The 7061-nt window shown below is 32.3% G+C and overlaps 1 long non-coding RNA gene across 2 annotated transcripts in view; it reads right to left on the bottom strand.

Moving 5' to 3' along the window:
* Positions 1-2052: 2052 nt before the first annotated feature.
* LOC111622199 overlaps positions 2053-7061 on the bottom strand; it is a 9480-nt gene continuing 4471 nt past the window's right edge. The window contains exons 2-5 of one of the 2 annotated variants that reach the window (XR_002756220.1): positions 3871-4138; positions 3641-3707; positions 3407-3527; positions 2053-2186 (exon numbers count right to left, since the gene is read on the bottom strand). This is a non-coding gene — a long non-coding RNA (uncharacterized LOC111622199). Of the gene's footprint in view, positions 2187-3186; positions 3218-3406; positions 3528-3640; positions 3708-3870; positions 4139-7061 lie in introns of those variants that run through there. The other variant, XR_002756221.1, reaches the window with a different exon arrangement.

The following is a 7061-nucleotide window of genomic DNA, read 5'->3' as shown; positions in this document are numbered from 1 at the left end:
TTATCTATTCATTTCGTTAAAGCTATAGATGTGGCTTTCGTACGCCACATCACTTGTCGGATGGCCGCGCAGTGATACTGTTTATTTACGTCGCGCCAATGAACTTTACAGACAAAAGCGTTCATAGAATGGTTCAAAGGGTGCCAATAAAATCTGCTAGTTGGAAAACACGAATGCTATGTAGTGTATGCAAAGTTATTTATAGAATTTCTGACATTTACTGCAGATTTTGTAGTGGACAATTTGATAATTTACAGCATACAAAAATAGGAAGAAAACTTTTTTTTCTAATTCGATCCACCTTCTTATTTTTTTAAATTCAATAATACACAACCTATAGAAAGCAAATATTTTTTATAGAAAAAAAATACTGTATATTTGTTACAATCATATAAATATGCAGTTAATTATATCTGTGGAGTTGGAGAATGGTAAAGCCACATGAAAATTAACGAAATGACTATATCGGACATCGAGAGTTTATACGGGACTCGAAGTCCCTTTTTTCTTAACGGCCGGATGGCCGAGTGAAGGTGGCAGCTTACCGCTCTGGAGGGACCCGAGATCGAAGCATTCCCAGGAATTTGTCGGGGGTGGTCCGTCCGGATGTCTGGCCCAGTCCCTCACCATCCAGCTCACCCATTGTGGACCTGACCGAACCCATAATGGGGCAACTGGAGGCTTGCTTAGAGGGGCCCTCTTAGTACCCACAGAGCGGAGAGTAAACCCCCCTTTTTTAATTTGAACAAGTAAAATTAGTTGAATGTTTATTAATTTAATAAAAAGCAGTTTAAGTATTTTTGGTTAACAAAAAAAAAACTTTATAATGGGCTCCAAGTTATCTTCGGCCGGAGAAAAACCGCTTTCCTCTCTGGATGGCTCTGGTTCTATCTGTTCATATTTTCCAACGCGTTTTCTCCCTTAACGCCCGTTTAATTATTTAAATTATGCTCGGAAAAACCAATTTTTTAATTTTTGGATAAACGTCTTTACAGGGGCATCCCCGTATTAGTGACTTTCCTGTAGAAAATCAGAATCTTTCGTTTTGCTGGAAAGCTGCCATTCTTTGAAGTTTGGTATTTTTTTACTTTAAAAAAATAATTAAAGAAATACTCGTATAACATGACAAAACATAAAATGAAAATAAATTTAATGATATAATTATGACAAATAATATGAAAAAATAAAAGTAAATACAAGTGTTGTACATAAATTGTTTTTGGTCCTTATAAGACTATTGGGACTCTATGGAGAACTTATCACACATTGTTGACATGGAGTATTTACACAAAGTCTGAGACACAAGGTGTGCATTTTGGACAGGTTGTCTGTCCCTCTTCGGCTGTATTTGTAAAAATTTGGTGGATATGAAGGTATCTACAAAAATTGTAAGGCATTTGTATTTTTTATTGAGAGGAGTATTTTTTCCAGTACAAATTATAAAATTATATAGATATCCGTTCGGATGAGGATTCAAATAACAGATTTTTATACCAAAATGAGACCTTTTGAAAGGAATGTATCGCTTCCACGTAAGGTGGCCTTTGAAAATCAAGAGACTCTCGTCAACCACCATGTCTCTTTCTGGTATTTTAAATTTAGATTGTTTAGTATGGATCAAATTTTGTTAAGTTTGGGAAAAGGATGCATTGATGGATCATATGTTTCATTATTTGTAAAGTGCCAATTTTTTTTTTATCTGTAAAAATCTTCTTTCGGACTCAGCCTAGAAAAAATTGGTATAAGAAATATATCATTTGTGGACCAATACATTCTCTAATCCAGTTTCTTCATGATCCCATGCAAGATACAAATGATCAAAAATATATAAATATTGGCCATTGTAACAGGCTCCCAGTGATGTCCAGATAATCACGGCTGTTGCAACGCAAAGTGGTTGGTCTCTGTTACAATTAGATTTATCAAATGTAAATCAAAACATAATTTGAAATATGCCAGTGGATTAGTTAATGTGAAGCAACAAACTGAATTTGCTCTAAAAGGAAATCGTGGAGGAGGAGGAGGAGGAGGAGGATTGTTGGTGTCTGTCTATCTTGTACCATCCACTAGCAGGAGAGATGCCTATGTCAGAATCGACACTAGATTCTGGCTCGCTATATTCGCTAAAACTATCTTCAGATCCACTTGTGGAGATATTAGCATATTCTAGACCTGAATCCAACATTCTGCCAATAAAAAAACAATTATCTAAAAGTCCATTTTTTTTACATCTTATGCAAAAGAAAAATTAGATAATATTTTCTGGAAATAATATAATTATAANAACTTCTCCCTTCCTCCCAGTATGGACGTCATTTATGGATAGCCTCTAAAAGTTTTGTAACGATTCAAACCTGACTAGCATGTGACTTACACTAAATTAAAATAAATAAGCACAGAATTAAAACAATATCTGTTGTTTATTCTTTATCAGCAAAAGTTTTAATCTCACAAGATTTCTTAGGTTAAATTTACGATTTATGCATCCGATGTCATAGAAATTTGTCTTTCCACTTCTTTCCCAAGGCTTACAAATATTCAAGTACAAAGTACAGGATGAGTCAAAATTATGTGAAAAATCTTAATTTTTAATTAAACATTATTAATGAAACATCTTAATTTTGTCGAGAGACCTCGAAGACCTCAAGGACAGAATAAAAGGTGTTCTGGCACTAAATTGTACCGTGCTGGTGGTCAGGTTGAGACTGTATAACGCAAACTTTGAGTAAATGCTCTCTCTCAAATAGTGTTCACATAATTTTGACTCACCCTGTAAACGGTTTCAACTTACTTCTACTTAAGTAGTAGTTAAATAATTAAGAAATTAGGAAAATAAAACCTTGATGCAAGGGTAGGAATTTTACTTAAACAAAAACTTAACCATTCTCTAACTGAGAACAATGGAGACTGATTTCTTGATAATATTATCAGGGCCGTGCAGTAGATTTTCTAAGTTTGATGCAAGTCTTCGAAATGCCGCCCCTAATATGTTTTTTTGCCACCCTTTATATAAATTATTAGTCTTATATAGGCTATAATTCTTATTATTTGGTGTATCTTACCAGAGCCGTGCGGTAGATTTTCTAAGTATGATGCAAGTCTTTGAAATTCTACCCCTTAAATGTTTTTTATGCCGCCCCCTCACAGTGCCGCCTGATGCGGCCGCATCTCTGCATCATAGCACNTATTAGCATATTCTAGACCTGAATCCAACATTCTGCCAATAAAAAAACAATTATCTAAAAGTCCATTTTTTTACATCTTATGCAAAAGAAAAATTAGATAATATTTTCTGGAAATAATATAATTATAATAAACTTACTTATTAAGTTAGAAAAAAGTTTGAACTTGTGTAAAAACAATTGAATAAACTATATACAGTAATTTAAAATATAAAAACACTTACAATTACTAAGTGGGCATTATGAACAAATTCTGTTAGTAATTTCAAAATCAATCATATTCCTCAATTGTATAGTTCTGCAGTTCCATAGTTCTTACATTATCTTAATGGCAACGTGATGGTGCTACAGAATGGGAAAATACATTAACCTTCTCCAGAAACTTGTTGATATATTATATACAAACAATAGTGATAAATTTCAAATGGAAAAATTGAATAAGTTATAAAATACATTACCATTGATAATTCTGTTAAGAAAGTACTACACAATAATGAATTTTCTTGCATCCATACAAATTTAAACCTAACAATAATGAATATTTTTCAGTTATTCAAAATTTATTCCATTATATTCAATGAAAATAAAAAGATATCAGTTTTGAAAATGTCATTTCATTAATATCAGAGAGGGCAAGATTTTCATCATAAAGATTAAATTTTTAAAATTAAATTACTGTAAATCTTACCCAAGCTGCTTGATAATTCATCTACATGTTCTGATCACTGCAATTCCTTGAATTTCACAGTAATTAATACATATTTATCGTATCATTCCATTATTATGATATTTGATGTGATAATCACAAAGTATTAAAATCAAACACAATTTTTTGAATTTTTTAAAAAATTTTGTCACACTTAGAAGAAACATTCTTAAAATTTTATGAAAATATAATCACAGAAAATTTATAATGAATATGAAAGAAAACCCACTTCTTCCTCACAGCATATATTCTGAAATAGAAAAAAATAAAAATCAATGACTATTTTTGTAGTAAACTTTAACTCAATTCACATAAATTACTATAGTAAATTTCAGTAAATTCAGGGTTCCTATTCAAATTTTTGTTTTAAACTCCATGACTTTCCCTGACCAACTTTGTACAAATTCTCTGATCCTTACCTCCCCCCTACAGTACATCACACTGACAAAACAAAACAGCACAAGACTTACTATGCAAATATGCTATTGCTTCTTCGACTTTTTAGTTATTTTTTCTAATTAAGTTACATAATTTTCATAATTGCTGAATAATTAAAATTAAAAAATAAAATGATTAACAATAGAATAAACTATTTTAATTTAATAAACTCGTATAACATGACAAAACATAAAATGAAAATAAATTTAATGATATAATTATGACAAATAATATGAAAAAATAAAAGTAAATACAAGTGTTGTACATAAATTGTTTTTGGTCCTTATAAGACTATTGGGACTCTATGGAGAACTTATCACACATTGTTGACATGGAGTATTTACACAAAGTCTGAGACACAAGGTGTGCATTTTGGACAGGTTGTCTGTCCCTCTTCGGCTGTATTTGTAAAAATTTGGTGGATATGAAGGTATCTACAAAAATTGTAAGGCATTTGTATTTTTTATTGAGAGGAGTATTTTTTCCAGTACAAATTATAAANGACAGAAAAAAAAAAAAAAATCTGGTACTAGTCTACTAGACAGCAGTTATCCTGCATTTTCGCAACGTCAAGGCATCTCGCATGTTAAAACGTCCGAGAGATAAGAAGATATCAAGGACACGCGATTACGAAAGGCAAAACTTGGCGGTTCTATCTTGTTCCTGTATATACAAAAAAGGTCTTTTCCGAGTATAATTCTCTAAATATAAAGAATTCTATCGGGTTCACTTCGTGCGGGGTCGCGCTACAAGTTTTTCTTTTTTTAAATTCGTTTTATTCAACGCCGATTGCCGCTGTTAGTAACAGAGTAGTAATAGATTTTTAAGTGGAAGCCATACTCTAATCTGAAAAATTTTAAATGTAATAAATCAATAGTTACACAATTTAAAATAATAATAATAAAGGGTAAGTTTCTCCCGACACTCGTAAATTTCGTTTTATGAAGATTGCAGTTGTTGACTTTCCGAAGCACGTGCCCTCTTTCTCCATTTTTTTCCCACGTGTAATAAACTTGGAAATACAGTATTAAATAATAATAAACAAGACATAGACGAGCTTATCATTACTAAGTAATTTAGATTCTGTTTTTCTACGAAGCAAAACGAAATATAGTAGTAAAAAAATGGTTTTCTGGATGTTTTAACAAACATGTTTTTCCTATTAGAATTGCGGTTAATGTTACATCAAAAACTTGTTTTTATATCGAGTTATATACTATTATTATTATTTTTTATGTAATCTATGGGTTTACTTAATTCTGCCCCATAACACAAAAATTATAAAATTAAAAACAAAAATCCGCTTGGGGGCTCGTATTATCTCATTCAGATGATACGAGCCCCAATCTAAATACAATGAAAAAAGTTAAATATTACCATTTAAATTAGAATTATTTATCTTTTTTGTACTTTATTATCATTTCATTTAACATCTGTCCTCAAACTGTGTGTGTAAATGGTAATTGTGAGAAATTCATAGTTAAAATATTTAAAAAATAAAATTAAAAACAAAAATAATCATTTATGGCACTGAATTCAACTTTCTATTAACATATTGCATCAAGTTTATAATTGTACATGCTATCATCCTACAATGCTGAAAAAATGTGCTTAAATTAAAGCATTTTTTAAAATCTAAATATTTATGTTAACTTATCAGTTTACATGGTACTGATAAAATGGTATGGTACTGTATGGTAAAATTGCCATACAATTGCATGGCAAATTGTATGGTAGACCTACTTGCTTATATGTACGATTTAATTTGAATTTTCCTAACTATGTAATAACAATTATTAACTAGTTCATAAATTAGTTTTATTTTGTGCAGAATAATTTTTGGGGAAATTTTGGANCGCGTCAGAGCTGTAGTCACGTGACCACCTGGCTCCGTCGTCACCGCTCACGTGACTGGATGACGTTAACCGAGGTCACGTGACACGAATTGTAAGCGTCCGCCGTCCAACGTGCTACTCCGCGATGTGAACAAGGTTAAGCAATGGCGGCCTCCACCGTGCACAGTCGGTAAGTAATCCGATGCGTTTTCGCTTATAGCTCTTAATATACGCGTCTCCCCCAAATAATTCTAATTGTTTAGGACACGTCTATTAGAGAGGTGTCTAAAGAGAGCAAAATTAGAAAAAACGGGCCCATGAAGTAAATTTCAACTATTACCGAAGGTATTGCTAGTCTTAAATGGGGAAAATAGAAAATATGGAGAAAAAAGAGAGGAAGATCCTTCGAAAAATTCTGGAGCCAAAAATAGATGAACATGGTAACTATGTGCTAAGGAGCAATAAAGAGCTTTATCAAAAACTTCCAAGACTCTCGGTTACAATTCGGAGAAGGCGAGTAAGCTTCTTTGGACATATGAAGAGAATGGGGGAAAATAGGTTAACAAAATAAATTTTTACGTATTTCAACAACCAAAAGAATAAGAATCAATGGATCAATGACAGTCAAAAAGACATGGCAGAAATGGGCATATCTGAAGATATCCAAAACAGGGAAAGGTTTAGAAACAAAATAAAGAACTTCAAGGGTTTTCAGGAAAAGGAAAATAACAGACGTGGAAGACTCTTCACTCAGGAGCAAAGACAACAGCAGAGCGAGAGAATGAAGAGGTATTGGAAAGAAAGGAAGAAGAACAAAGGGAAGGGAAGAGGGAAAAGCAAGTCATAATTAGTTGTTTGTACGTGGTCCAAAGATGGCCGGAATCGACACAAGAAGAAGAA

This window comes from Centruroides sculpturatus, unplaced genomic scaffold (assembly GCF_000671375.1).
Source record: "Centruroides sculpturatus isolate CEXI.00-Female unplaced genomic scaffold, Cexi_2.0 scaffold311, whole genome shotgun sequence".
Taxonomy (NCBI): Eukaryota; Metazoa; Arthropoda; class Arachnida; order Scorpiones; family Buthidae; genus Centruroides; species Centruroides sculpturatus.
Note: the sequence above shows the minus strand (reverse complement) of the source record. Positions and strands in the feature narration are given on the sequence as shown.